General features: G+C 55.0%; 1 protein-coding gene across 7 annotated transcripts in view; it reads left to right on the forward strand.

The window, feature by feature from the left end:
• Positions 1–692: 692 nt before the first annotated feature.
• NDST1 (N-deacetylase and N-sulfotransferase 1) overlaps positions 693–27,974 on the forward strand; it is an 84,505-nt gene continuing 57,223 nt past the window's right edge. For 2 of the 7 annotated variants that reach the window (XM_055558633.1, XM_055558682.1), the window contains exons 1-2: positions 693–901; positions 1,773–1,831. The gene's annotated coding sequence lies outside the window, so the exon portion shown is untranslated. Of the gene's footprint in view, positions 902–1,211; positions 1,340–1,772; positions 1,832–1,982; positions 2,775–20,068; positions 20,159–27,974 lie in introns of those variants that run through there. The other 5 variants (XM_055558654.1, XM_055558665.1, XM_055558644.1 and 2 more) reach the window with 5 other exon arrangements.

A 27,974-nucleotide genomic window follows, 5' to 3' on the forward strand; every position in this document is an offset into this window, starting at 1 on the left:
ACCACTGTAATCCTGCCTAATTCACAGGGTCCTTGAGATCCTTGAAATAACACCGGAGGTGGGAAACTGAGGCTCAGTGGGAGAAGAGATTTGCACAATGTCATCCATCTCTTCATCTGCCTGTTACGTGCCAGGCGCTGGGAATTCAGCTGGGAACAACTTGTTGGGGGAGATGACATTCTAGTAAACAATGAAACCAGTAAATGAACAAGATAATCACGGTAAAGGGAATAAAGGGGTTTTCGAGAGTAAGGGCAAAGGGGTAGGGGGTGCGGGGAAGAACTGCGCACGCAGGAGGGGTCCACTCCAGCGGACACCTGGTTGTTGGGGAGCCGTCAGAGGAGGCCCTGGAGGGCTGTCACAAGCCTAGTGGCGGCAGAGCCACGAGGCCCCCTCGGGCCCGGCGGGCCGCTCCCAGGGCCCTTGGAAGCATAGCGGGCGCGGGTCTTTGTCTCCCTCGGTCTCTCTGCAGCCTCTCCGACCCCCCAGTGCTGTTCCCTCCTTGACCCCGAATAACTTGTTGGCTTCACTCAGGCTTTGTTTCCTCGAGGTCACCGCCTCCGGGACTCCCGGCAGCCGCCTCGGGCCCTCGTGGGTCCCGCATCTGACACCCCCTCCCGCCCCCGCCCCCGCCCCCTACCCGCTCCGAGACTGGGGTCAAAGGCAGCCCGCGTCACGTGGTCGCCGAGCAGCACCGAATCGGCCGGGAGAGCCGAGGGAGAATCCGGGTGGAAGCCGAGAAATCCAGCCCCGATAGCAGCGCCCAGTCCCGCCCCGGCCCCCGCCCCGGGGTGCTCGCAGCACGCCCGCCGGCCGCTCGGGCCTCCGGCGCCGATCTCCGGCCGGCACCCACGCTCCACCAGGGGATCGAAACCCGCCTCCACCGCCGAGATTGGGGGAGGTAGGCGCTGGGGCCGGAGGGTGTAAGGGGAGGCAGGTGGGGGGGGGTCCCTTGGCGCGCGGGTTCACCCCTCTGTGCTCCGCGGGCCCGCGCGGGGGCGAGGTGGCGCGCCCCAACTTCCAGTCTCCAGGGAGACCCCCCCACCTCCCACCGCGGGATGAGGGGGTTGGCTGAGCGGTGCCCCAGCGCACTGCCGGGGGCCGGGACTGGGGGCTGGGCACCGGGAGGGAGGGCCTGGGGGTGGAGAGCCTGCGGAAGGCGGGGCGGCGGCGGCGGCGGCGGCGTGGAGCGAGGGTGGGAGCGGCGGGAGGCGGCCGCGAGGGGGTTAACCCCGGCCCGGGCCAGAGCCCCGCGGCGCGCGCTCGGCCCGGGGGACCCAGGCGTCCGGCGGCTCGCCGGGAGCGCCCCCTCCCCCGGGTGGCGCCCTAGCCGAGGCAGGTAAGAGGCTGGGAGGGCCGGGGCCGGCCAGTCCCCTGTCTCCGAGCCGGCGGGGCCCGAGTCGAGCCGGGCGTGCAGGCCGCGCGGGGCCCGAGTGGCTGCCGGCTCAAGTTTGGTGCGGGCGGGCGCCGGCCGGGCTCGCAGCGTCCGCGGGGCCCCGCGCGCGGGGGTGGGAGGACAAAGGGGTCGGGGACCGCGCGGGGGCCAGGGGCAGGCCGGGGTGCGGGCGAGGGCAGCGCGGCAGCTGTAGGTCACGGATAATGTCACTCACGAGGAATGCCCCCTCCCCCTCCCCACTCCCGAACAGGGGAAACTTTTGTCTGGCGAGGGAGGGGGTTAGAGGCCGGGTCCCCGTTTCGGAAGGGTAAGGCAGCCGGACCGGTTTTCCCTGGGTAGTGATCCGTCTGGTCTCTGAACTCCCCTCCTCCCTCAGGTTCTCGGGAGCAAGGACACCCCCGCTTTGAACGCTGCCCTTTAACAACCTGGGACGAGGTAAGAAGGGGGCGTATGTGGATGCGAGGGCTCTGGGACAAACTGGAAAATTGGGGACTGGCCTCCTGGCTCTTTCCCAGACTCAGGCTCCGGTGGGTCAGCGAGGAGCCATGCCAAGCCCAGGGGATATAGAGCCCCACCATCACACCCCCGTGCTGTACCCACCCGCCCAGAGCATTTGGAATGGCCTGGGCATTATTTTCCCTGGTTTGAGGTTCAGATTGATCCGAGTGCCTGTCACACAGCCCAGCTGTGTAAGCTTGGGCTGATTCCTTACCCTCCCCTAGCCTCAATTTTCTCACCTGTAGAATGGGCAAAGTGTAAGAACGGGCCAGGATAAGAATGAAATGAGAACCTGGGGTACCTTCGTAAGCAGAAGCATGCTTACATTCAACAAGTATGTGTCCTATGTGTACTATACGCCGGGCCCTGGGCTAATTGCATTATATACTCCATCTCGTTTAATTCTACCATGTGACTATCAGCAACATTTTACAGAGGGGCAAATTGAGGCACAGAAATTGGGAAGGTTACACAGGTGAGAAGCAGTGGAGCTTGGATTTGACTCCCCTCCCCCAGCCTGAGTCTCAACTACCGGGCTCTATAAGATCCTGCTGTGACTGATCTCCTTTTCCTTTGAAATTATCAGGACACCCTCAGCCTTTCCCTTACCCCCAGGTGTTGCTCCTGCCTTGGTTCTTATTATTGTGGGGGGCTGGAGCCTAGCGCTGGAGCCTGGGCCTGGCGCTGGATAATGGTCCAAGTTCTGTTGCTGGCTGGGACCATGGCAGCAACTCGCTTGTCGTGCGGGTGGTGCAGGGAGGTGTTCTACCCGGCTCTGGCCGGGGACAGCTGGCGGCTGTCTCTTCTCAGCACCCAGGGGACCGAAGAGCTTTCCAACTCCATTCGGACCAGGTCACTTTCAGATCAGCAAGGGGCAGAGGTAGGGCCAGGAGTGGAGCCCTTGGGGGTGATGAGAAACCTATGGCCAAGGGACTTACGTTCAAGGTGTCCTCTGGTGTGACTCATTGGCAGGGTCCTCATTGCAAAGGTGGTGGGCTGTTTTGGAGCCCCAACCCCAAGGGTCCTTGAGGATAGTCATGAAGGGTGGACTTTGAGCCCATGTCTCGATTGCAGAATCCTCATGGAAACTGCATGGGTTTCTGAGCCTAGAGGACACTGTAGGCCCTCAGTAAATAGCCCAGGAATCAATGTGGGGTGGCCTAGACTTTGACTTGCATAAGTGCTCTGTGCTAGCCCAGTCTTCTAGTGGCGGTACCATTCCATGACTATGGATCAGGCTCTGAGTAGGGACCTTGAGAAATTTATTTAAAAATAGAAAACAAATTGCTGGTTAGTAAACGACATATTAAAACAATAGAGTGGGAGTAGATAATGAATAAAGTTTTGGGGAGAGGAAAGTTTGTGCATTACTGTTCTAACTGCTCCAAGGGCTGTTCCAGCACTGAGTCTGGGATTTGCAGTGTCAATAGGCTTTTCCTGGACCCTGAGAGGAGGGGGTCCTCTTGGACTGACAGTTCATTGCCAGTTTGTAGGACCAAGAGGGGAAATTTGACTACTTAGCTAGACTTTAAGGGCACTCAGAAATGTGGGGGATTGAAAAGAGTCCTGAGGGATGGGAATGACCCTTGGTGTGTGGTCAGATTCTCCTTGTCATGATCAGAACAAGAGAATCAACAGGTGAAGGGAGGAGAAGCCAGCAAGAATGAAAAGATGGATGGTGAATCTCCAGCCACAGGGGTATGCAAAGACAGTTTTACAATCACAAGTTGAGGATGCAGTTAAAGGTATGAAATCATAGGCTGGGGGTTGACCTAGGGGCAACTGAGAAACCCTGCATGTGGGACACTTAGGAATGGACTCTGGTTTTCGCAGAGCTTTCTCTGCCCTGGGCTGTGGACCTGCGTGACCCGTCTTGCAAACTTTGAGGTCAAAAACAGGCCTGTAAGCCCCTGGAGACCGGGCAGACTTCTGCTGGCTTGGGATTTGGTTTAGGATATGGCTTGAAATATCTGGAGTGTTTGGAGAACTTGGACATTCTTTACTTGAAATGGAACGTTCGGGTAATTTGTTAAATATGTATGGAAAATGTGGATGGGGGTGACTGGGAAATGAAATGGGGTGAGGTGCTGCTGCTTTCTGACTGGAGAGTCTGCTAATCTGATGGGGGAGGGAAGGCAAGGATCAAGTGATGGCGAAGAGGCAGGATGTGATCAGTGATAGATGGGCTTTGGAAGGTCAGTGGAGGGGAAAAGCTCTTCTGGTTATTAATGTCGACAGGGCTTCCTGGGGGAGGAAGTGCTTGTGAGGGTGCAGGCAGCGGGAAGGGGGGCAGTGGGAGGCAAGATCAGGTTATGGGGAGCTTGCAGTATCCTGCTCAGGAGTTTGGATTTTATTCTGTGGCTGGTGGAGAGGACAGAGGGTTGTAAGCAGCTCCTTGAGTTGGTGCCTGTTACTGTGTCTTGTGCCAGGCTCCTTACAGACGCTTCATTGAAATCTCACAATACCCTGCAAAGTAGCTGCTTGCTGCTTACCCCCAACCCCACCCCATCTTCAGATGAGGAAATGGAGGCTCAGAGGGGTTGAGTCACTTGCAGACCTGTGACTGAGCCCAGGTTTGAACTGTTTCTGCCCTCTTGTGCTGCTTCTCTTGGGGGTCATTTGGCTGGAGATAGTGGCAAGAGTGGCAGGGTTGAGACCAGCTCAGAGATGATGCTAATTGTGGTCCAGCAGAAAGTTGACCAGAGTCTGACTCAGGCCACAGGATGGACTGAGAGGGAAGGAGGGCGAGGCTACAGGCCTTGGTAGGTGCCTTGGGGATGGCATCATCACAAGTGGCCTAAGGTTGGGGAAGGACCCATAAGTGGCCGTGTCACTGCTTTCAATTCCCTTCAGGGCTGTCTCTGGGCAGAGGGCATAATCTTGTCCTGTGTGGCTCTCAAAGGCAGAGACAGCAGCAAGGGTGACAGTGACGCTAACGGGCATAAACTGCCTGGGAAGACGGCAAGGTCCCATTGCTGACAGCACGCGGAGAATCTGGAGAGGGTGCAGAGAGCGTGTGCCAGGACGGTCAGGCCTGGGTGACTTCTCTCAGTTCCCTTTTCACCCGAGAATCTCAGCGTTTAGGGTGTGCTTGACCCACTTCCACTTCATTTTTCTCATTGCTTTTCAGAACTGCCCCTTCTGTGCATGTCTAGAAGTTCCTCTGCGGCGCTCTGCCTGGGAGAGCCCTTGCCCCATGGAAACCCTCAGCCCAGCTGCCCTTTCGGAGGCCCCTCAGGATTTCTATCTAGATCAGCCACCAAAGCCTGAATTGCCAGGGCCTGTGGTTTCACATAGACCTGGAACCTTCTGCCTTCCTTTCTCAGTCTGTGAAATGGGTTCAGTCTGTCTTTCCTCAAATATGAGGAAATAAGGCTGAATCATGAATCAGGCTGACTCAGTTAGGGGTTGGTTTGAAAGTGAGGAATTGGATGGGGTGAGATGTGTGTTGGAGGGGGCCAGGGGTATCTGCCTCCTTCCCCTCATTAGAGGTTAGAGTAGAGTCTCCCAGTCTCAGGGCTCACCAGCCAAGGTACTTTCTTCTGACTGTGGGGCTGTCACAAAGCTCTGTCAGCTTCAGCTTGGATGTTGGGAGCTTGGAAGAAGGGGTGGATGGGGGTGCTTTGGACTGTGTGGTGTTGGGGGTAGAGTCAGTCTGTCACCAGAGGGATTATAGAGGTCCCCAATGGCTCAGCGAGCGGTAAAGAATCTGCTTGCAATGCAGGAGATGCAGAGATTTGGGTTCGGTCCCTGGGTCGGGAAGATCCCCTGGAGGAGGGCATGGCAACTCACTCCAGTATTCTTGCCTGGATAATCCCATGGACAGAGGAGCCTGGCGGGCACAGTCCCTGGGGTCACAAAAGAGTCAGACATGACTGAGCGCACACACACACAGCCTAATGCTCTTATCTCATGAAGAAAAGTTTGTGTCCAGTTGCCTCCTGCACCTTTTTATTCCTGCTTGTTTTATTTGTTGATACAGATTGGATTAGTCTAATTTTAAATGTGCACTGCAAATGAACACTTATTTGAGGGCCAGGCATGGGAGGTGGGTGGCTTGCTGTGTGACCACAGTGCCCTATCTCCCAATCCCCCTAACCCTCACAAAGAAACTGTCCCCTTTCCCTCCCTGTGTGCTCAGTCCCTTCCTGTCTCCACATCTCTGCTCACAGAGAGGACGATGCTCCCCAGTCACTTCCGCTCACCCACCCCAGAGTCCCTCCCCAGCCAGTACCCAGCTCCAGCAGAACCTCTTTCTAAATCCACAGAGCTGGCACTGCCTGCTCCCTGCTTTCCATGCACAGTCTGTTATCTGGGCCTCTACAGGGACCTTCATACACCTGGTTTTGCATTCTGGCTCCTTAAGGACATGTCTCCTCTCCTCCAGGCTCCATGCTCTGGAGGCAGTAGCTGCAGGCAGCCCCTTTCTGCCCCAGTGGATTTGGACAGCTTTGCACAGTGGAGTCAGAAGTCCCAGGTTCACGTCCCAACTCTGTCATTGTTAGCTGTGGAATATAGATCACGTTATGTAAATCTCTCTGGGCATGGTTTTCCTCAACTGCAGAATGAGGATAGTAATAGTCCTGTTTTGCGGGGAGATGGTGTAGATCTGTGCCTGACCCAGTGTCAGAGCCCAGTAAGTGGGAGCTGTTCAGAGATAACAATGGTTATCATAATTATTGTGAGGTGATCTCTCTTTCCAGAGATGAAGGGAAGAATCTCTGGGGTTTCTAAGCTCTCTGTCTAATGACTTGAGGCTTGTATGGGTGAGGAAACTGAGACTGGAGAGAGAGGGCAATTTGCATGGGGCATGGCAGCTGCCCGTCTCATTCTGGAAGCCTCGCAGGATCTCACTCTCTCGGTTACATCTGATTTTCCTTTTTTTTAAAACTAATTTTATTTTGTACTGTCCTGGGTCTTCATTGCTGCACAGGCTTTTCTGTAGTTATGGAGAGTGGGGGCTCCTCTCTGGTTGTGGTGTGTGGACTTCTCATTGTGATGGCTTCTCTTGTTACGGAGCACAGGCACGAGGGCCTCAGTGCTTGCATCTAGGGGACTCAGTAATTGCAGTTCCCGGGCTCTAGAACACAGGCTCAGTAGTTGTGGTGCATGGGCTTTAGTTGCTCAGTGACATATGGGATCTTCTCAGGGGATCGAACCTGTGTCTCCTGCATTGGCAGGTGGATTCCTTATCGCTGAGCCACCAGGGAAACCCATTCTTCTCTTCTTTCATGGTTGAGATGCTCAAGTTCTGTAGTTCCAGCCTCCTCCTTGGTGGCCTGTTGAGTGGTACCTGAAACTTGTGCCAGATGGATTGGCCCAGCTGGCAGGCCTCCTGACTGCCCTCAAGACCAGGGGCCCATACCCTAGACTGTGGGCAGCTGTGGAGGCTGCAACCTCTGTAGGCCTCCCGCCCAGCCTCCCTGTGCCCCAGGAAGGGGGAGAGGATGGTGGCAGGGAGAGGTGACCTGGGCTGGATCTCAGGGTGGGCTGATGGGGACACGCATTGAGAAGAGGCTGGGAACCAGGCTCTGGAGCAGGATAAGCTGGGTTCACATCTCTGCGGGGCCACTTCCTACTTGGTGGGACTCTGGGCGAGCTGTTGTAGGTTCTCATCTGTACAAAGGGGATGACTGTCCTCATCTCATGGCATTTAGAAAGAAAACACAAGGAGGATGCTTAGCTGCAAGCCCAGGCCAGAATAGATATGGTTACCGTAGCTGATGATGTAGTTAATGACCAAGGACCCCATTTTCATTCTCCCAACAACAGAAGGAGGTGGGCACTGTTATCACCCCCCTTTAGCAGATGTGGTGACTGAGGCCCAGCGAGGTGGATGACTTGGCCTGGAGAGGTTCAAACTTGGCAGGTCTGTCCTTGCTGTCTGGTGGTTTCTGAGGGAACTGCTCCGGTCAGATGAAGCTGACTTGCATGAGGCACTGGAAATGCGGAAGCAGTCTGAGCTGGCCAAGATGGAAGGGGATGTGTCTGGAGGTATGGAGCAGAATCCTGCTGCTCCTTGCTGAGAAGTGGTGGAGACCTGAGAGGTCTGGCTCCGTGAGGCGTAGCATGGATTCTCTTCACTTGTGGGCCGGCCAAGGATGGGCCTGTCAGGGCAGGTCTGGGGTGGCGGTTGGTAGAGGTTTGCTGTGGTTATTACGCAGCCACCTCTGGTTTATGCTGCCTGCCCAGGCAGAGGCCAGGTGAGGCGAAATGAAAGTCGTCCTTACAGGGCCTTCTCTCTGGCTGCACCGTCTGCCCAGGTCCCCTTTCTCCTGCCCTTACCCCGGCAGCTCCTGCTCGTGTGTTTACAGGACTGTTAGCATCACCTGTTCACAGACGCTCTCCCTTATTCACCTGCATGTTAAGTCAGTGGTTCTCAAAGTTGGTTTCTGGACCATTGGCATCAGCATTACCTGGGAACTTATTAGAAATGCAAATTATCCAGCCCCACCCCAGACTTACTGAATCTGAAACTGATGAGTTAGGGAGGGGGGAATCCAACAATGTAAGTTTCTCAGGTGATTTCGATGCATGCTCACCTTCCAAAAGTACTTGGTTGGGTTAAAAAAAAAAAAAAATTAATGCTTCTCTGGGCTCTGAACATATACAGACACCAGCAAATACAGGGGACCCAGAGGAAAGCCCAGTTTCTCTCTAGCCTGACTTCAGAGAGTCTCCATCTTGTAACAGCTTCCTCTGCCTGGGAAACAGTCTTGTGCCACAGTGATAGGGTTCAAGAGAACCCCAACATGCTTACAGGAGACAGTGCCAGGGCCACTTGGGAGGTTGGGGGACTTGCAGGTGGCAGACTCTGTGGGTGGCAAGGATGGGTGCCAGGAATAGGCTGGCTGACTGTGTTCTAGCACTGGGGGCAGAGAGTGGTTCCTGCTGCAGAGAAGGGTGTGTCCTGGGGTCGGGGGCACATGCATGCATGTGTGGTCACAGTGACCCGATGTGGTCCAAGAGGGCCATGGGGCCTTAGCTGTTACCAGTCCAATGGTTTTAAAGTGTCTCAGTCATTTTAATGATGGTGATCGTATAATTGCCACTCACATTTGTGGAGAGCTTGTCAATGCTTGCTAGGCACATCCATGTAATCTCTGGAGTAATCCCCAGAGTAATCTTATAAGGTTGGCATCATTATTGGCCCCATTTTACAGATGAAAATACTGAGGGCACATAGCCATAGGTGGTAGAAGTCTAGGAATTTTATTGTGGGGGCCTTAGAAGCGTGATCTCCTTGGAAGAGAGGCTATGGAGGATTGTTTTGGTGTGTTTGTGTAGCAGGCTTTATAGAGCTGCATTCTATCATAGGAGTAAGTCAGGCTTTACTGAGGAGGGGTGATGGGATTGTGTGGGGTTGGTTAGGGCTCAAGCCTCCAAATCATGGCCTCCACTACAGACACTGTCATTCTCCCTGTCTCATGGATGGGCCATTTGAGGCTCAAAGAGGCGCTGAGCTGAGTTCCAGGCCCCACAGCTAGAGCAAGAAATAAAATCAGAGAGAAAAAACCTGGGTCTCCTCTGGTTTTAGCGGGAGGGTTTGGGGAGTTGTGATCAGAGAGCCCAGTGTGCGCCCTGCTGTTCTCATCTGCCTCCGTGTCTTTGGGTGCAGTGCAGGAGCATCCCTGACACAGTATAGGAAACCCTTCATCTCTCAGTGGGGAGCAGGGACCCACACAGGGCCACCCACCGTGTCACGATTGGGACCAGACCTGCAGCGCTCTCTGTTCTGACCAGGGGAGGCTTTGTTTCCTGAAAACTGTCCCTGCCCCCCACCCCTCCTTTGGCAGGCTGGGTAGCCATAGCCCTCAGGCTGGCCCAGACCAGTGCTGGGCTGGGGGTAGAGAAGGGTGTGTCCGGAGGAGAAAGCTGCCAAGGAGGGTGGGGCGGCATCCAAGGGGAAGAACATCAAGAAGCCCAGACCCCAGACGGAAACCAAATGTATTTTCTAGGTCCTGAGAGGATATTTGAAACAATGGAAGTAGAATGGGGGAAGTCAGACTATAAAAAGGGCTTCTTGATATCCTTACAGGAAGAAAAAAAAAGTCTTTAGGTTTGACTTTTGTTTCTCTGAAGGATGTTTATGTAACTTCCTGAAAGCAGGATCCCAAGGCTCTGTGAAATTTGTCCGGTGCTGCTGTTTATAGACTCGGGGCTGTGGCGCTGGGTAGGACTTGATACATTCGTCTTCCCACTTTATAGTTGGTGAAACTGAGGCTCTGACAAGTGGGGGTGCTGCCTGAGCTTGCACAGTGAGGCAGCGGGAGACTTGGGACGGGACTCCGGGTCTTGCAGTACCTTGTAAGGGGCAGTTGTCGTCACCTCTTGCTCCCATGGCACCAGCTGGCCTGGAGCCCAGTGGAGACTGTGGAGGGTCCCCTCTTGGAAACAGAGCCGCTAGAGCCTGGGCAAGGCCAGGTCTAACCTGTAGACAGGTGACCCACTGAATGGTGACTCTCAGGGTGGGGAAGCATGGTGGTAAGCTTGGCGATGCCACCCCCGTCCAGATGCTGGGGCCCAGCTGTGCACCGTCTGCCTAGCAGCTGGGAGCTGTGAGTCACTCCCAGTGGGTGCAGAGGCGGGGGCTATTGTATATCGTGATTCATTCTCTTCTCCCAGCCCTGAAGAAATGACTAGGCCCTGGGCCCTAATGCGTGCCCACGCCTGTGGACTAACGTGGCTGTCCATCTGGGCTCCAAGTTCAGAGATGAGGGGCTCAGAGAGCCTCGGGGAATCCCCTTCCTCCACTTCCCCCCAACTTTGGAGTATTCCATGCTTTGGATCCGCTTTGCTCCCCAGCTCAGGGCTGTATGAGCCCCTCAAATCTCCTGCAATGTTTTGTAGGCATTTCTGTGGATTATTTTTCTGCAGGGAGAATCTGTAGGTTTCATCAGGTTGTCAGAGGACTCAGTGGCCCCCAAAGTGCTGACAGGAGGGCAAGGGGCTGCATGCATGCCCTGAGGGCTTGAGAGAAGGCAGCTGAAAGCCAGTATGGTTCTCGCAGAAAGTAGCCTGATGGCAGTGTAGTTTCATGGTTCGTTGTGTGGTCTTGGAGGCCACTGTTGGGTTCTGAAAACTGGCTCCTCCTCTGAGCCAGCTCTGGCCTCACCTTGGGTAAGTTAGTATGCCTGTGCTTCAATTCCCCCATCTGTAAAGTGGGAAAAATGAGAGTAGTTATCTACAGGTGTTGTGGACTTTTTATATAAGATAAAGATAATATGTGTAAAGGATTTGTGCTCTGCCTGGCACAAAGTAACCACTTGGTTAAAGTTTGCTGTTATTATCAGTTTCAGCTTTGCTGCTAATTTGCTGTGTGATCCTGTTAAGTGCCTTATCTTGGGGTCTTAGTCTCCACCCACAGCTCTGTTGGGCTTTTCAGGAGCTGCGGGGCACAGTTGAAAAGCAGCAGTGGGCAGGGGGAGGCGGGGGAACCTTCTGCATCCTGGGTCTCCCCAGCCCAGGCCCTCACTGGTGCCTTGAGGCAGGATTATGTAACCAGTGGGGCCTGGCCAGGCAGGACGGGATTCTCAGCCTCATTTTGTCCTCCATTGTCTCTTCCTCTCCCTTCCCCACCGTGGGGCTGTTACATTAGCTGACCTGTTCCTCAAGCTCCAGGGATGAAATCGAACCCGTGCTATTCTGCCACCGACTGGTTTAGTTAGGAGGTTTGCTGGGCAAGTGGCCCCTCCTGCGGCCACCTGGGGACAGACAGAGATGATGCCTCTGTGCCTGCTTTGGGGATGGAGACCAGGATTCCTTTTTAGGGGGATAGGCAGGCTATAGGCTGGCGGGTGGTGCCCTTGACCCATGGTCCTTATGGCTTGAATTGGTACGCCACCTGCCCCCCACCCCACCATGACTCCCTCCCCAGGAGTGACCTACCCGTTCCTGCAGCCCAGCGCCAGGCCTCCTCTCCCAGGAAGCCTTCCCTGGTATCTCGGCTACAGGGAGCTGCCTCTTCTGAGCTTTGCATTCTGTTCTCTGTAAGAAAACAGAGGCCGCAGACTGGCAGGCCACATCCACCCCAGGGGCAGATTTTACTTGGCCCACACCAAATATTGAGCTAGTTGCCAACAGGAGATTTTACGTAAGATCTCAACTTCTGGCTTTACTTCAAAAATGAGAAGATTGTAAAACTTTGAGCCTATTTCTCCAGTGGCCACTACTGGAGATGCAGCACGTAAGCTCCACTTCGCCCCATCCCTCCCAAGCCACTTGGCACACTTGCACAGTCTTTCTAGCCTCCTAGGCATCTGAGTTTTCGACCCTGTCTTGTAGGCACGGCTGGCTCGCTCTCCTGTGCTGTGGTATGGTGCCCTGTCTGTCAGCTTTGTGGGCTCTTTGAGGGTGGTGGGGGGTAGCTGACACCTCTCTCTGTCCCTTCAAGCACTGTGCTCAAGCTCAGGACTGCATACACAGCAGGAGCATAATAAGTGTTTCCTTTATGAACGAAGGCGGGGCATTGCTGAGCCTCACCAGCTGTGAAGATTCCATTTAATGGAAGCCTCTGGATCAGCCTGCCCCGTGGCCTGAGAATCCTCCTCCCAGATAAGCTGTGACTGCTTAGCCACTGACCCCGGCAGCTTCTTAAGCTGGGGATAAACAGTCACTCAGAGAGTCATCCCCATGCTGCAGTATAAGCAATGAGAGGGACATTTCCCCTGCAGCTGTCTCCACCTTCCACTCTCCCCCAGGGCTTGGAGGAGCTTCGGGGCAGAGGGAGGCTGGGATCAGCAGCCTTTGGATGGCATCAAGTGCAAACCTCTGCATCCTGGGGAGATGGGAGATGGTGGGGGAGAGTCAGTTCAAGTGTTTACTGGACTGGGTTTTCCCTCCTTCAGGCCTTTCTCTGCTTTATTCTTCTCCTAGAGAATGTGCTTTAACCCCCAGCTTCTTTGTTCAGCTATCTATCTGTGTAAGGCTTATTTTACTATTTTAATGGAAATCCTAACTTTCCCTGGAGACCAGCTAAGATGTCCCCTCTTGGAAGAGGTCTTAGCTGAGAGGTCACAATTGTTCTGGGTATAAGAAAAATCTGGGAAGCTTTTTTTTTTTTTTAAAGTAAAAAGCATGCAGATTTCTGACCCTCATCTTTGAGTCTTTCAGTCCAGAGTATAGTGTCCCCCTCCTAGAGGATTTAGATGCGAGGCTCTGTAGACATGCCTTGAAGACCCTATCTTGGCTTAGGGAGCCCAGGGCTGGAAGGGTGGACCTCTGGGTATGTTTGTGCTATGTGACATCTCGTGCCCCTTTCCCTCTCTGGGCTGCTTTTTCACCTTTTGTGCACTAACACGCTGGGTTAGTGTGCACTAACACTCTGGTGGTTGTGACTGAAAGTATCTGGAGCACCATCCTGGGAGAGGTTGATGGGGGGATCTGGGCAGGTGTCAGAGTCTGGGCCAGGCCCAGAGGGATTTAACACTGCTCAGGTGACAGCTCGGGAGAGGAGGGCCCTGATGGCAGGGGAGGAGGCAGGCTGGAAGCCCGGGTCCCAGTGGGCAGGGCCTGTGCCCAAGAAGGTTGGAGGACTGTCCTGGGCTGCCAGTGACCTGGCCACAGGCTCAGAGGCGCCTTGCTGGGTGGTCTGGTGGCAGACAGGCTGAGGCTTCAAGCACGGGCCGGCAGAAGTCATTTACAGGTGGGTACGTCGAGGTACGCGGAGGGAGGGACGTCCCCTCCCTCCCACGTGTCTCATGTGGTTATGTGGAAAGCCAGGCTTGGACCCAGGTCTTCTGACTCTCAGGCGAGGATCCACTCCTCCATCCTCACCTCTCTCCTCAGGGTCAGTGCCAGGCCCCCCTGCGTACCTCCCCCCCCCCCCACCCCGCCCCGAGCTGGGACAGTCGTCTGGTTGTCTGTGACAACCTCGAGGCTTGGCCTGGAAAAGCGAAGCCACCATCGTCATAGCCACCCTGGAGGCATGAAACTGGTTGGGTGTGCAAATTACCCCTCAGACATCCTCCATCCCATTTTTTTTCATTTTTCCTTAAACTGTCTCCAATGGGCCAGCTGCCTCTGTGCCCGTTTCCGCCTGGCACTGGGCTTCTTGCTCTTTATTCTGAGAACAAAGCTTCCTTCTGACGGTCCTCCTACTGACAACAGGAGAAGGGCAGGCGTGGCACTGGGCCTCCCTCCTCCACCTCCCCTGGCTGGGGGCCTAGGGTAGCCTTTGTCAGATGCCAGACCCCGGCAGCACTGGCGGGCTGGCGGGGGGAGCCCAGCTGCAGCCCAGTCCATGTTCCCGCTGGGATGGGAGCTGCCCCATGGGCTCAGCTGTCAGACCCAGAAGTAGCCAGAAGAGTGGGCACAGGCATCAGATAGGGACCAGTGTAAGCCCTGTTCAGGTTCATGGCGTTACTTGTTCCAGGACTGCCCATGTGACAACTGTCAAGATTCCAGCTGGTACAGGCAGAGTCTCACTTCACCTCCAGGCTCTCCTGGTCTCCTTGGGGCTGAAGAAACCAAAGATGCTCAGATGAGGGCAGCCATAGTCCTCCCGCCAACACATTTTTATTGAGCATCTACTTTGTCCCGGGCACTTTTCTGGGCACAGCAGTGAACAAACAGACCAGGTCCCTATTTTGGACTTGGGGGTGACATTCTAGTGGTGAGAGAGAGTCAACAAACTGATGAATAGTGGCTATTAGTCAGGTGGCCAGAGTGCCTGCCACAAAAACAAAGCTGTGTTGAGTGAGTGGCTCTGCTGTGTTTGGGGTGGGGGTCATGGAAAATCTCTGGTGAGGGGACGGGAGACTCCAGGAGGGAGCTAGGGAGCCACAGGGTGTGTGGGGAAGAGCATTCCAGGCAGAGGGCGCAGCTGCACAAGGCTTCGCGGCAAGAGGGTTTGGGATGTGCTCGAGGAGCAGAAGACTGGCGTGGGGAGGGGCAGAGTGAGAGTGGCCCTAGGAGGAGAGGCGGCCAGCGCGGGCCGGGGAGGACTTTGCTGTTGAGTCTGAGTTAAGGGGAAGCTGCTGAGGGGCCGGGGCCCAGGGCTGACTCACGTTTGCGGGCGGGGAGAAGTCAGGAGGGTGGAAGCAGGACACAGCCAGGCCGGGAGGGAGCGAGGTGTGGCGGTCACACAGGTGGCAGTACAGCTCAGCGTGGCAAGGGGTCGGACTCCGAATGGGTTTCTCAGGATGGATCAGATGGGGGGCGTGGGAGGAAGAAAGTGTCAGTGGCAAGGTTTCTGGTCTGAGGGACTGGAAGGACATTTATGGAGATAGGAAAGGCTGCAGGATGGCAGGTTTAGGGAGAGAAATGGAGATTTCAGATCAGATATGCTAGTTAGGGGCATACCTGGGGGAGGGGAGACGCATGGGTAGAGGTTTGTCCTGGGTGTTCCTGTTGTTGGAGGGGTGTGGGGGTGCCCTGGAGGACCTTCCAGACTCTTGAGAACCTGTCTGTAAGAGCAGCATTTCCTGGGCCTTTCATGTTCTTTTTCTTTCTTTGTAAACCTGCTCCTTTCTCCCCCTTCCTTCTGGACAGAGGAAGAAGGCAGATTCTGAGGGCTCATTGTCTTGGCGGTGGTCCTGGCCTTTCTGCCTGGTGTGTTTCCTTGGGTGGGGGTTCCTCCTGGGGTGGGTGGCGTTGGGGGAGTCCTCAAAGAGGAAGCCGGAGGCCTCAGGCCTTTCCCTGCCTTGGTTACCAACAGAGAGAGGTTTTTCTCTGTGCTTTGGTTTCCCCTCAGGCATATGGAAGTGTTAAGCTGGCCCCAGGGTTCTGAGGGTGGCAGGGAGCACTTGAGTAGGCCGAACGCAGAGGTTAAGAACCTGGCTTAAAGTCCAGTGTGGATGTGAGTCCTTGTTCTGCCACCTGGCTGTGAGACTCTGGGCCACTGGCGTAACCTCTCTGAGCCTCAGTTTTCTCATCTGTGGAAACAGGCCAACCATAGTACCTGCATCCTGCATCAGAGTTTCTGTGAGGGTTAAATGAGAAAACGCACACAGCCACGGCCTCGGCGCACACCACCGGCAGTGAACAGAGGCTGTTAGTAACAGTGGCTGTGCAGTGGGTCAGGTTAAGGGGCTTTGCCCGCAGGTGGTGGGAGCCATGGCAGGCTGTAGAGCAGGAGACTGGTTCACACGTGCTCTGAGGAGGCAGCTGTGAGTTTGGCTGACCCCCGTCCACCTGCAGGAGTGACAACTGAGGGCCACCCCGATGGACTATCCGCCCTTCCTTTAACTGGTGGTCTTCACTGACGTGGCGTGGGCAGCTTCTGCCTTGCGCACGTCCTGTGGGAATGGAGGTGGTCATTTTCCCTAAGATCTCCTACAGAACCCCTTGTCTCTACATCCCAGTGGCTGACCTTAGGGAATGTGAGTGTGGGGCTTTGAGGGGTGGGTGACGTTGAGTGTCCTCAGGTTGTCTGGACAGGATCAGGGCAGGGCAGGCCTGGAGTGACATTCCACTGGGCACTTGGATGTGACCTCGGTTCCTGGTCTGGGTCCAGCCCGGCTGCTTACTCCACTGGAGCCATGGAGGGGTTGACAATGGGTGGAATGTGGCCCCCTTAGGACCCACACTTCAGTGGTGCCCAGGCATGCTGACCGAGCCCTGTGCTTTTGCAAGCCTGTTACCCAGCAGTTGACTCGTGCCAGGACAGCCAAGGACATTTCAGATTCCCCCGTGGCTGGCAGCCAGGCTGTCACCAGGCATTGCTTGTTTTCCCAGGGTCCAAGAGTTTTTCGAGGTGGAGAGGGCTCTGGAGATATTCCAGGGACTTTTCTTAACAGCTGGGTAAATTGAGATCCAGAGAAAGCAAGGCACTTGACCAAGGTCTCACAAGGCCGCCTCCCTCCCATCTGTCACCTCCCTCTGTTCCCATGTCCCTTGCTCAGACTCCTGGCCTCCTGCCTGGATGTTTGTAACAGCCTGCATCTTCTGGGCTCTCCAGGAGCTTTGTTTGTCTTCCTGTTATCCTAATCTCACCATAACCTGCAGGCACACATGCTGTTTGAGTGTGTCTGCTCTCCTTTCCCCTCTGGTCCCAGAGCGAGCACAGAGATTCCAAGGCAGGCCTCAGAGCCAGGCTGACCTCCGGTTGAATCTCCTCTCTGCCCCATTCTAAAATGGTGAACCGGGGAAGATACGCCATGTTTCTGAACTGCAGTGTCTGTGAAATGAGAACAGTGGCAGTAGTTTGTGAAGCTGTGTTGATGGTTAAATGAGATAACGTGAAGGGTGGGTGTAACACCGACTCAATGGACATGAGTTTGAGTAAGCTCCAGGAATTGGAGATGGACAGGGAGGCCTGGCGTACTGCAGTCCATGGGGTCGCAAAGAGTTGGACACGACTGAGTGACTGAACTGAACTGAATACCTGCACAGAATGAGCTCTCAGAAACGTTCGTTAGTGGGAGCTCCTTGGCGGTCTAGTGGTTAGGAGTTAGTGGTTTCAGTGCCATGGCCCAAGTTCAGTCCCTCATCGGGAAACTGAGATCTCACAAGTCATGCAGCATGGTCAAAAAATAGGCCCATCAGTGCTGGTTGAACTGAAAAGGGCATGGAGGAGTAGACAGAGCTCCAGACCTGAGGCAGAGGGTGTGGGCTTCAAGTTCACTGCCAAACGTTGCCTCACTGTGTACTTGGGAAGTCACTCTTCCTCCAGGAACCCCACTTTCCTCATAGCAGAAAGAGGGAAGAAATCCCTGCCATGATCTTAGAAGCTTGTCATGTGATGCCAAAGCAGCATCTGTGAAAAAGCTTTGCATTTGTGTGATGATTTAAAAATGGCACAGTGGTGGCGGTGGTGTGCTGGTGGTGACGAGGACTTTGTGGCCACAGTAGTGGACAGCTGGCCAGGCCGGAGGCTGGTCAGTCTGCAGATGCTCAGCACCCACACAGGCTTCCCATGCCTGCCTCTGCTCCCGCCACCTCTGGCAGCCCGCCTTTTGCATTAGCCTCAGCATTGCACCCTCAAAGACGTGGGAGGTGCAAAGACCCAGTAGCATCTTCTGAGCCGTAGTGAGTTCTGGGTTATCTGGCGGATCCCGTGGAATGTAGGATTACAGCCAGGCCCTGGTTCGAATCTCAGCTTAGCACTTCCCGACTGGAAGCTTGAGCCAGTTGCTTTACTCCCGTGAGCCTCATTTTCCACATTCGTGAAATGGGGGCTTGATGAAGCAGAGGCCAAGCATTTAGGAAAGGGCAGAGCACACGGTTACATAGAGATGTTATACCATGCTTTCTGCCTGGAGCATGGTGCCTGATGGGCTTCTGGATGGCGGGAGTGGGCGCCACTGTGCCCGTTTCTGGGGCTGAGAGGGGAGGTCGGTTATGCTCCCTGCAGAATTGTCCAGCTTGGGGTTAGGTTGGCCCATGGAGTCATCTGGCACCATTCCATTTTACTGGTGAACACAGCAAGGAGGGAGTGCTTGGCTGGGCTCATTGGCAGGTTAGTGGGAGGCTGGGCCTAGGGTGAGGCGAGGGAGGCACTTAGAGGCAGACTGAGAGGAGCATTCAGGTGCTGCAGTGAGACTCCTGGTGCCAGGTAGGTGCCCGCCAGCACCGGAGAGCGGGCACCTGCTGCCTGGATGCCTCGTCCTGGCTCAGTGGAGGACTAGAACACCAGTCTCCGGACCCCAGGAATCAGCCCCCGAGCCTTGGGGGTGTGTGGACACCTGCAGGGTACTTTGTAGAGCCTCACCCAGGGCCCCTTGGCCTCTTTAAAAGGGGCCTTGGATAAGTAGTCACCTGCCCGATGCTGTTTACTCTGTCTCGGCTCTCTAGCTGTCTGTGATCCAGAGAGAGCAAGGCCCTCCCCCTCCCCCACCTGCTGCCCCTTCCCCTGCCAGCTGCGCCTCCGAGTGAGCATCCGAGCCCTCACCCGGGAGGGGAGGCATGTTGGCAGCAGACTCCTGTCGCGGTGACAAGCCCCAGCGAGTCTGGAGGGACGAGGGTGCTTTCATGCGGGTCCTGATGAAGCCTCCTTGGTATCAGCAGGCCTGGCTGGTACCCACCAGGCCTCCAGGAGATTAGGGGGCTTCTGGGGCTCCAAGTGCCTCAGGCTTTCCTTTCCTCTTTGTTGACCCCAGAGCTCCTGGCTTCCCTCCACTCTGGCCACGGGGCCCGGAGGCTTCTCAGCATCCCCCAGGCTTTTGTGCCTCTAGGTCAGTCTCCCCATCACTACCGCTGAGCCACAGGTGACTTGTTATGAGGTGGCCAAGGCTGCTAATCCCTGCAGGAGTTCCTGGGATCACTGCGGGCTGGCAGGAGCCTGGGCCACCCTTGTGGTGTGATGTGAGTAGCCTTGGACAGTCAGCAGTGTCGATCCCCGGACCCTATACGTTCAAACATGTCATTAACGCCGCACCACCCCCCCCCTCCTCCGCGCCCAACTGCTACTCTTGGAGCCCGAAATCCTGGCCTCTCGTGCTCTCCTTGGCATCCTCTAAAAAGGCAGATACGTTCGCAGGTGTATGCTCTTACATGTTTGCAGCTGAAGAGCAAACCCAGGCTAGCCTGGCCCTTGTCCAGCTGCCTATGTGACCATGGCCCAATTGCTTCTCCTCTCTGGGCTTTGTTAAGGCCCTTTTCCGCTCTAGAGCCTCTGCACTCTGGCAGTTACCCTTCTTTCTCCTCTGTTGGGGTTGGTGGGGGCAGTGACAAGGGCCTGGCAGCTGGGGTGGGGGCCAAAATGAGGCGCTTTGACCACCTACTGGCCCTGTAGGGGCTATCAGTCCTGCTTCCTCTTCGTCTCAGGACAGGTGGGGAAACTGCGATTTGGATTGGGGGACGGGCCCTGCTTTGATCACATAGGAAGTCAGGCAGAGCTGCAGTCAGAGCCCAGTTACCCTTGCTGACGGCAAGGGCTCATCCACTCCGGGCTGCCACCCTTGAAAGGAACGTGAGGGCCATCGGCATAGGGTCAGGGACATACTTTCTCCTCTTCTGTGGAAGCCACCTCTCTCAGGGCGGGGGTGAGGGCGCGGGGTCCCTGCCTGCTGTAGGGTCCCCTGGCGTGGGACGGAGTCAGACGAGGCATCCTCTTCCTGAGGTTCACGAGGGTAGGGATTGGTGGCCTCTGGCAAGGGATGCAGTATGGGGGAGGCCTGGAGGCTTCCGGGAACGTGGTTGGTGGCGCGGGGTGCCCCTGGGCCACCCCCTCCCTCCCTCCCAGGGAGGGGACTGGGCTGACAGTAATGCCATTTGTCCTGGCTCTGGGATTAGGCGCGGCTGTGTTAAGTGAGGAGCAGGGAGCCATTACAAGGACACGGCGACATAAAGTGGAGCGGAGCTGAGCGGCTGCCTGGAGCTCTGGTGGGTGCTGTCATTTTTCTCCCTGGCCTCCCTGCCCCGTCTGACCATGGCCTTGTGTGCCCTCCCTCCTGTGCAGTCCTCCCAGGTCTTTCTGATGTGTGTGTGTCCACAGTGTGTTCATGCTCATACCCACGCAGGACGGGGCCTGGGGTGCAGCAGTGGTCCCCAAGCCTGGCCCTGGGGGTCCTGTCTGCATACAGGACCAGAAGCGGGTACCTCAAGGATCTCCACCACCAGGACTGCCCCAGGGAGACAGCCCAGGGCCGATCTGGCAGACTCCTGACTGAGGAGAAGGAGACTGTGGCTGAGGGGTGGAAAGGACGGGCTCAGCTTCTCTCTGCGCTTCTCCTGACAGCTCAGCAAGTCCACAAATCCACCTGAGGCCAGCAGGTCTGGGAGTTAAAGATTTACCACAGGCCCTGGGGGTGCTGGGGTCGTGAGGTCCCCGGGTGCTCCGAGGATACCTTCGTGGCTTCAGTCCTGTCTAGATGGTGAGGATATGGCTTGTCAGAGTCAAAAGGCTGCTGCGGACTTTCTGTGTTCGTTCTTTGTTTTGGCTGTGCCAGGTCTTAATTAGGGCATGTGGGATCTAGTTCCCTGACCAGGGATCGAACCTGGGCCCCCTGCATTGGGAGCACGGAGTCTTAGCCACTGGACCACTAGGGATCCCTCTATGTTCTTAACTTGACTTTTGGGGAGGGGGTCGTTCACAATCTCTGTGAGTTTGTGTGGAATGTGGCATCTGTCTGCAGAGAGTCTGCTGACAGCCTTCATGAGATTCTCAAAGGGTGCCGTAACCCCCAGAGGTCACAAACTTCTGATCTAATCTGTACCCCTTGCTGTCCAGTTGAGGAACAGGCTCAGAGAAGGAAAGGTATTGCCCGGAGGGAGCCGGTGGACACAGTGGGATGCTGATGGTACTCCAGGCCCATGTGGAGTTTGCTTCCTCCTCCAAGAGTTGGAGACCCTCATCCCATCCTGAGTACACATGTTTCTCAGGATCTGTCCAGGGATCGTATGGCAACCTGGGATGGGCAAGAGAGGGTGGGCAGGGGCTGGGGTTGGCCAGCGTTTCCCAGCTCCCCTGCAGGGCTGGCAGACGGGGAGGAATGGATAACGGTAAACTCGTATGTACTTCCTTGAAAGAAAACGACGAATAACTGAGATCATGGTTGGGCAGTGCTTGCCGTAGTATCTGGTGTGTAGCAGACCTGTGAGGCATGCTGGTCCCCATGATCCTTCGAGTTGGCCTTGTTAACTCAGATCTCCTGCTTCTGACCCTCACCACCCAGCTCTCCTCTTCCTCAACACGAAGCCTCTGCCTGGGGCATGGAGGCAGCCTTCCTGTCTCATGTTGTGGGGTCTCTGCCTGTCTGGGATGGGGCAGGGGATGGTCAGGACCCTCAGGCTGAGGTCCTGCCTCTCTGGGGACCTGTGGTACCTCATCTGTCCATGAAGGAAGGCTTTCCTGTTGCTAGGGATGCCGATAAGCCTGCATTGAGGCAACTGGGGCCGGTCACCTGCAGGGAGCAGGAACCTACCCGTCCCTGGGTAGGTTCTGGGCTGCAGACCTAGTTTAGGAATGGTGTGGAGTGCTGGGCAGCTGCACAGAGGCTGGGGCTCCAAGTGGGCCGGCTTGGGGTAGTCCTAGCTCTGCCCTTGCCCAGCTGTATGACCTTGAGTCAGTTGCTTCATCCCCTCTCTGAGCATAGATTTCCCCTCTGTGAAGTGCACGTATCAGTGACACCACCTCTCAGGGTGTGAGGATTGGGTGTGATGAATCAGGGGAAGCCAGCGTCTGGCTGGCAGGGTACCAGGAGTTCAGTCAGTGTCGGCTGCCATCAGCGAGGGAGGTTAGGATATTTGCAAAGAAATATCTTACTGGTTTTTTTTTTTCTTTCCCCCAAGTGCCAGTGATCCAAGACTAAGAGAAATAGCTGGGAATGAATTTGACTGCATAGATGGATTTGGGCGTTGGGTGGAGACAGCCCTATTTTGAGGAGCTCTGTGGGCTAATGAAGAGCATGCTCTGTGAGGGTCCTGCCCGCCTTGGTTTGCCTGAGAGCTCCAGCGGGGCCAAAGGGCAGCTGCTCCTGCGCCCTCTCACTCCCCACTTTGCCGCCCTGCTGTCTTGTTTGTTTGCTCAGTAAACCCTATTTTCAGAGCTGGTACAAAGGTACACTCTCAACTCAGGCCTTGCGGAAGAAAGACAAATTCTCAACAAGTAGGGGGTCTCGGTTCTTGAGATTTTTGTTGGGCATTCCCCTCCGGGGAACCCAGAACAGATCCCAGGTTGGGAGCTGGGGAGTGAACGAGTGCTTTATGGTTTGTTTGCTTGTTGATTGATGCGTGATTTGTGGGTCTGCTTGCAGGCAGGATCGTGAGAGGCTGCTTTTGATGTTAAAAGACACATAAGATGCTTGAAAACAAAAACAGAAAGTGCAGCATTTGAAGGGAACAGAGGACGGGGTGTGCAGGCGCTCGCCTGTGTCAGCTGTCCTCAGTGGACTTGGAGGGCACGTGCTGCTGAAGGATGGATGGGCTGGGGAGATTCCCAGCTACCACTCGTTAGCAAGCCCCAGACCGCTCTGGGCCTTGGTTTCCTCATCTGTCAAATGAAGGGTTTCCTCATCTGTCAAATAGTGGTGTAGTGAGGGGTAAATAATAACATGTAGTACAGGCATATCATGTCTAATACATGGGAGTTCATGCTTTAATACGTTTAGCTTGGCAGTTCATTGTAGCAGATTGAAAAAGGGAAAGGTCATTGGCAGGGGCACTTCACTCTTACGTACCTACCATGGGTGGGTGATCACTTCTGCCTTGGAAAGCTTTTGTTGAAGTTGGGGCCCAGTGTGCTAGTCTTGATTGCAGCTGACATCTCTGGCACATTAGTCTGGCCCTGCATGGTGGGGTACAGGGCAGGACAGCTCATCCAGGACTTCTGAAATTCAGAGCTGGTAGAGTCAACTCTCAGCTGAGGCTGGCCTTGGAGGAGGATGTGTAGGCTTTTTTTGTGGATAAGAAAATGGGCCAAGGCAGGTGGGGGTGGGGCAGGCCTGGCAGGGCAGCCCGAGGTGGTCCTTTCATCTCTCTGGGCCTCCGTGTCCCCGTGTGCTCACCGCAGGGTGGGCCATACACTCTGCAATCCTGAGACCCTTCAGCCAGACTACCGACCGTCCCTTGGTGGCAGCCGTGGACTCCAGGGTGACGGATAGGCAGCCCTTTGGCCCCCAGCCAGGCGGCGCTGCGGGGCTGTGGGGGGTGGGGCGTGCGGCAGATTCCAGCAGAGGAAGGGATTTGCTTCTGGTCTCGGCCTCCCAAGGGTGTGATTTCGCCAGAGAAACTCCTGCACAGCTGGGAAGCAAATGTGAAGGATTTTCTTTGCTATACATGTGGTGGGTGGGGCAGGCTGGGGCCGGGTAGCTGGTGGAGCAGAGTGACTGTGGGGTGTGGCTGGGTAATGGGTGGTGGTGTGACTGTGCTGGGGGTGTGACAGGCTGGGAGGGGCCGAGTCAGCTGTGGGGAACAGCCCTGGGATTGCGTGTGGGGCTCCCAGTGCCCAGCCAGCAGCCACTCCTCCTCCCTGAGGCTGAATGCCCATTCACATACTTTTGAGCCTGTTTGTGGGCTCTCCCCGCACTTCTTCTCAACTCCCCACCCCATCCTTGTGCCTGTGGCCCGAGGCCCGTGTTGACCCATTTGAACATCTCAGCACCATGTAAGTTTGCTTGTCCATTCATGTGCCTGTGAGTGTGGAGGAGGTAGGGGGCATGGTCAGGAGTGACCCAGGCAGGAAATAAAATCTGGGCTGGGTGAGCGTGCGGGGCTCTGGGTCCCGGCCTCCGTTCAGCCCGCAGTAGCAGCACGCCAGAGACCTAGGACCTTGGAGCCCAAAGGCCTGCACTTTCAGTGCCCAGTGCCCTGCTTGGTACCTGGCGGGGCTTGGTAGGAAACAAATGAGGAAACAGAGAATGGATCATCTGCTTGTTCCCAACTTCCAGTGTGCGCCCAAACCTGACCTCTCTTCCTGTTTCTGGATCCACTATCAATTTGATATGTGGTCTTTGGCCAGTTCCTTCTTGAGTCTCAGTTTCCAAATCCATTAAGTGAATAATCATCTTGTTAGCCTGTAATCACCATGTGCCAGGCACTGAGCAGTTTTACACAGATCATCTCTCTTAGTCTTGGCAATAGCCCTGCAAAATAGATAAGTAGTATAAACCCCATTTTACCCTGGGGAAACTGAGACTCAGAGAGGTGGAGAGATTTGCACAAAGACCTTTAACAAGGATGCTAGCAGCTACTGCATCACTGCCCCGCAGATGTTTGGGATGACACAGCATGATGCATACAGCTCTTCATGGGAGGCCTGCGGCACATGGAGGCAGCAAGTGCATGGGAGCTGGGTTGTTAGGTGCACTTCACCGTGAAAGGCTCAGGGGGCTCTTGGTCTCACTTCAGAGCCCACCTGTCCATCCAGGGCAGAGCTCAACCTCCTCCCCAGTCCTCCTCTCTAGACAGCTTGGTTTCTGAGAAGTTCCTTGTAGCTTCTGCCTCTTTTCTCTTTGGGTCCTAGAGAGGATTCTGGGGGCACCTGAGCATTTTGGAGTGGGGGGTGGGGTCATGAGTGACTTTCAACAGAGCAGTGGCCACAGTTACCGTGGTATTTCCCGAAAGTGCAGCGTTGCCATGGCATCTCCATGACAACCAGAGCATCTCATTCATTATCCCCAGCACCTTGGCAGGGAAAGCTGGGCCTAGGGCTGAAAGAGCACAGTGGAGGCTTGGTTGAGGGCTTGGTAGCTGAGGCCCCCTCATGCTCTCCCCTATCCCTGCCAAGATTCCCCTGTAGGCTCTGGAGCCATCACCATTTCATGGGGTTTGGGTTCAGATTTCATTTCTGCCACTGACTAGCTGTGTGGTTTAAGTGGCTTAACATCTCTGAGCCTTATTTTCTGCAACTGTAAATGTGAATGACAGTATTAGTTGTAAGGATTAATTGAGATAAAGTATGTAAAAGTGCTTAGCATACTGCCGGGCACAGGTCGTAAGTTCCGGTCCTGCTGCCATCTGCAGGCTCCAGGGTACAGAGCCATGTGTAGAAACACTCCTGGTCTGCTTCTCCTGGACTGCATGCTCGGGTGTGCTCAGGGGTTGGTATGTGTGTGTGAGTGTGTGCACTTAAGTGCTTAATTGCTCAGTTGTGTTCCACTCTTTGCAACCCTTTGTTGCTTTTTACTTTTTATTTATTATTTTATTTTTGGCTGTGCCGGATCTTCGTTGCTGTGTGTGTTTTTCTCTAGTTGTGGTTTTAAGGGGCCACTCTCTGGTTGTGGTATGAGGGCTTCTCATTGTAGTGGCTTATCTTGTTGCGGAGCCTGGGCTTTAGGGCTTGCAGGCTTCAGTAATTGAGGCATGTCGGCTCAATTGTTGTGGCTCCCTGGCTCTAGAGCACAGGCTCAATAATGGTGGCACACAGGCTTAGTTGCCCTGACTCTGGGATATTCCCAGATCAGGGATCGAACCTGTGTCTCCTCCATTGGCAGGTGGATTCTTTACCACTGAGTCACCAGAGAAGCTCTCTTTGTGACCCAGTGGACTGTAGCCCACCAGGCTTCTCTGTCCATAGAATTTTCAGGCAAGAATACTGAGTGGATTACCATTTGCTTCTCTGGGGATCTTCCTGACCCAGGGATTGAGCTTGCATCTCCTGTGACTCCTGCATTGTAGGTAGATTCTTTACTTGTTGAGCCATCAGGGAGCTAAATGAGGGAGGGAGGTCAGCTATGGGACTGTGTTCACCCACCTGAGGCTGGAGCTTGAAGTATAAGGTACAAAGGTAGCCAATGGGTGTGCATGCCCCATGCTGAGTTCAGCCATTCAGTCGTGTCCAACTCTTTGCGACTCCATGGACTGTAGCCTGTCAGGCTCCTCTGTCCGTGGGATTTCCCAGGCAAGAGTACTGGGGTGAGCTGCCATTTCCGCAGGCCTAGTGTCACTAAAACATGTGTTTTTTTTTAATGGACTTTTTCTTTTTTATTTTGCCACACCACGCAGCGTGTGGGATCTTAGCGCTTCAACCAGGGATTGAAACTGTGCAGTCTTAATCACTGAACTGCCAGGGAAGTCCCTCAAATGTGCTCTTTTTCAAGAAGTTGGAAGTTCTGTTTTTTTTTTTTTTTTTTTTTTTTGCCAGTAAACAACTTAGTCTTCTATTTGCCTAAGGCCAGCTGTTGCAGGCACTGAAGCCCCAAGACTTCCAGAAGGGATGAGGAGTGGGGTGGCGAGCCATCCTGCCTCCCAGCTGCTGCCTGCCCCATCCTGCTTCCTGCAGGAGATGGGAGAGTAGATGAAGTATACCCTTTTGCCATCAAGTATCTCCTCAATTTTGTGTGTGTGTCAGTAGCTCAGTCGTGTCCAACTCTGCCGCCCCATGGACTGTAGCCCATCAGGCTCCTCTGTCCAAGGGATTCTCCAGGCAAGAGTAGTGGAGTGGGTTGCCATTTCCTTCTCCAAGAAGTTGGAAGTTCTGACTTTTATATGAAATCTCCTGATTTTAAGATGCTGATAGCTAGTCTCAAAGAAAACTGCTGTCAAAGAATTTTGCATCCTGTTTTGGCTGGAGGGTCCTGGTTCTCAGCTTCTATGCTATAGAGTAGGGATGGGGCGGGAGCCCGAGGAATGGGACGTGAGGGCAGGAAAGGGGTTGGTGGGTGGAGATGACGATACTGGAACTGGGGTCTTGAAGGATGAGTAAGTGTCCCAAGGGGTAGGGGAAGACATTCCAAGCAATGGGAACTTCATTAACAAAGGCTTAGATGCATGACCAAGACTGGTGACTGGTTGGGCGAGGCTGGAGTTTAGGAAAATGGCTGGTGATGTCGGCAAGGCCCAGGCAGGTCCAGGGCAGGAGGGAAGTGTTGAGGCCTCAGCCCCTAGATGTCCTTGAGGCCTGCGTGGCTCCATGGAGGTTTGAAACCTTTGTTTGGCATCCCTTGAGCCACAGGAGTGCAGGAATTCAGGCAGGTATGGAGGGCCTTGAATGGCTGGTGCCAGGCCCTTGAGGGGTTGCAGTGGGGGCCGCACTGGAGGCCCCCGTGGCCAGCTCGATGGTGGTCAGTGATTTGCCAGGATACTCGGCCTTCTCTGGGGCCAGGGGCTAGCTGGTCACCCGCTTTCCCCCTTTACCCTCTCTTGGGCTTGAGCTTTGCATGGCCTTCTCTCTAGCCTTATGGCTTCTATATGGCCTCTGCTCATCCATCCAGTTCCCCAGCAAGGCATGGCTCCTGAAAGTGGGGATTTGGGATTCCAAGGGCCGTTAGAGACTTAGAGAGTGCCCAGAGCTTCACGGTGCTTTGTGGGCCCACGTTATGAGTATGTTAAATAGGAATACATGAAAACAGCAGCTGGGCCTTCCTCGGGGTTGTGTGCCAGGCTTGACACTTCCTATGTATCCACTCATTTAATTTTCACAACTTCGGAAAGTATGTCAAGTTTTCCAGTTTTACAGATTAGGAAACTGGGGGCACTTAAAGAACTTGCCCCAGATGACACAGGTACTGGGTGGTGGGGCTTGGGTTTGAACGAAGCTGCCTAGCTCTAGTCTGCCCGTTAGGCTCTATTGACCTAGGGCTTTAGGGAGTTGGAGGCCCTGGGTTTGGACTGTGAAGTTGTTACAACATTTCCCAGCATACGTGCATTTTTTTTTAATAGGGAAATGTCTGATTCCCACAGGGGTCGGTGACCTCAAGACGCCTGAGACTGCTGCTTGTGTCATTAGCACACATGTTGAAAGGCTGTTAATGCAACAGGC

The sequence above is a fragment of the Bubalus kerabau genome, chromosome 1, assembly GCF_029407905.1.
Source record: "Bubalus kerabau isolate K-KA32 ecotype Philippines breed swamp buffalo chromosome 1, PCC_UOA_SB_1v2, whole genome shotgun sequence".
Classification (NCBI taxonomy): Eukaryota; Metazoa; Chordata; class Mammalia; order Artiodactyla; family Bovidae; genus Bubalus; species Bubalus kerabau.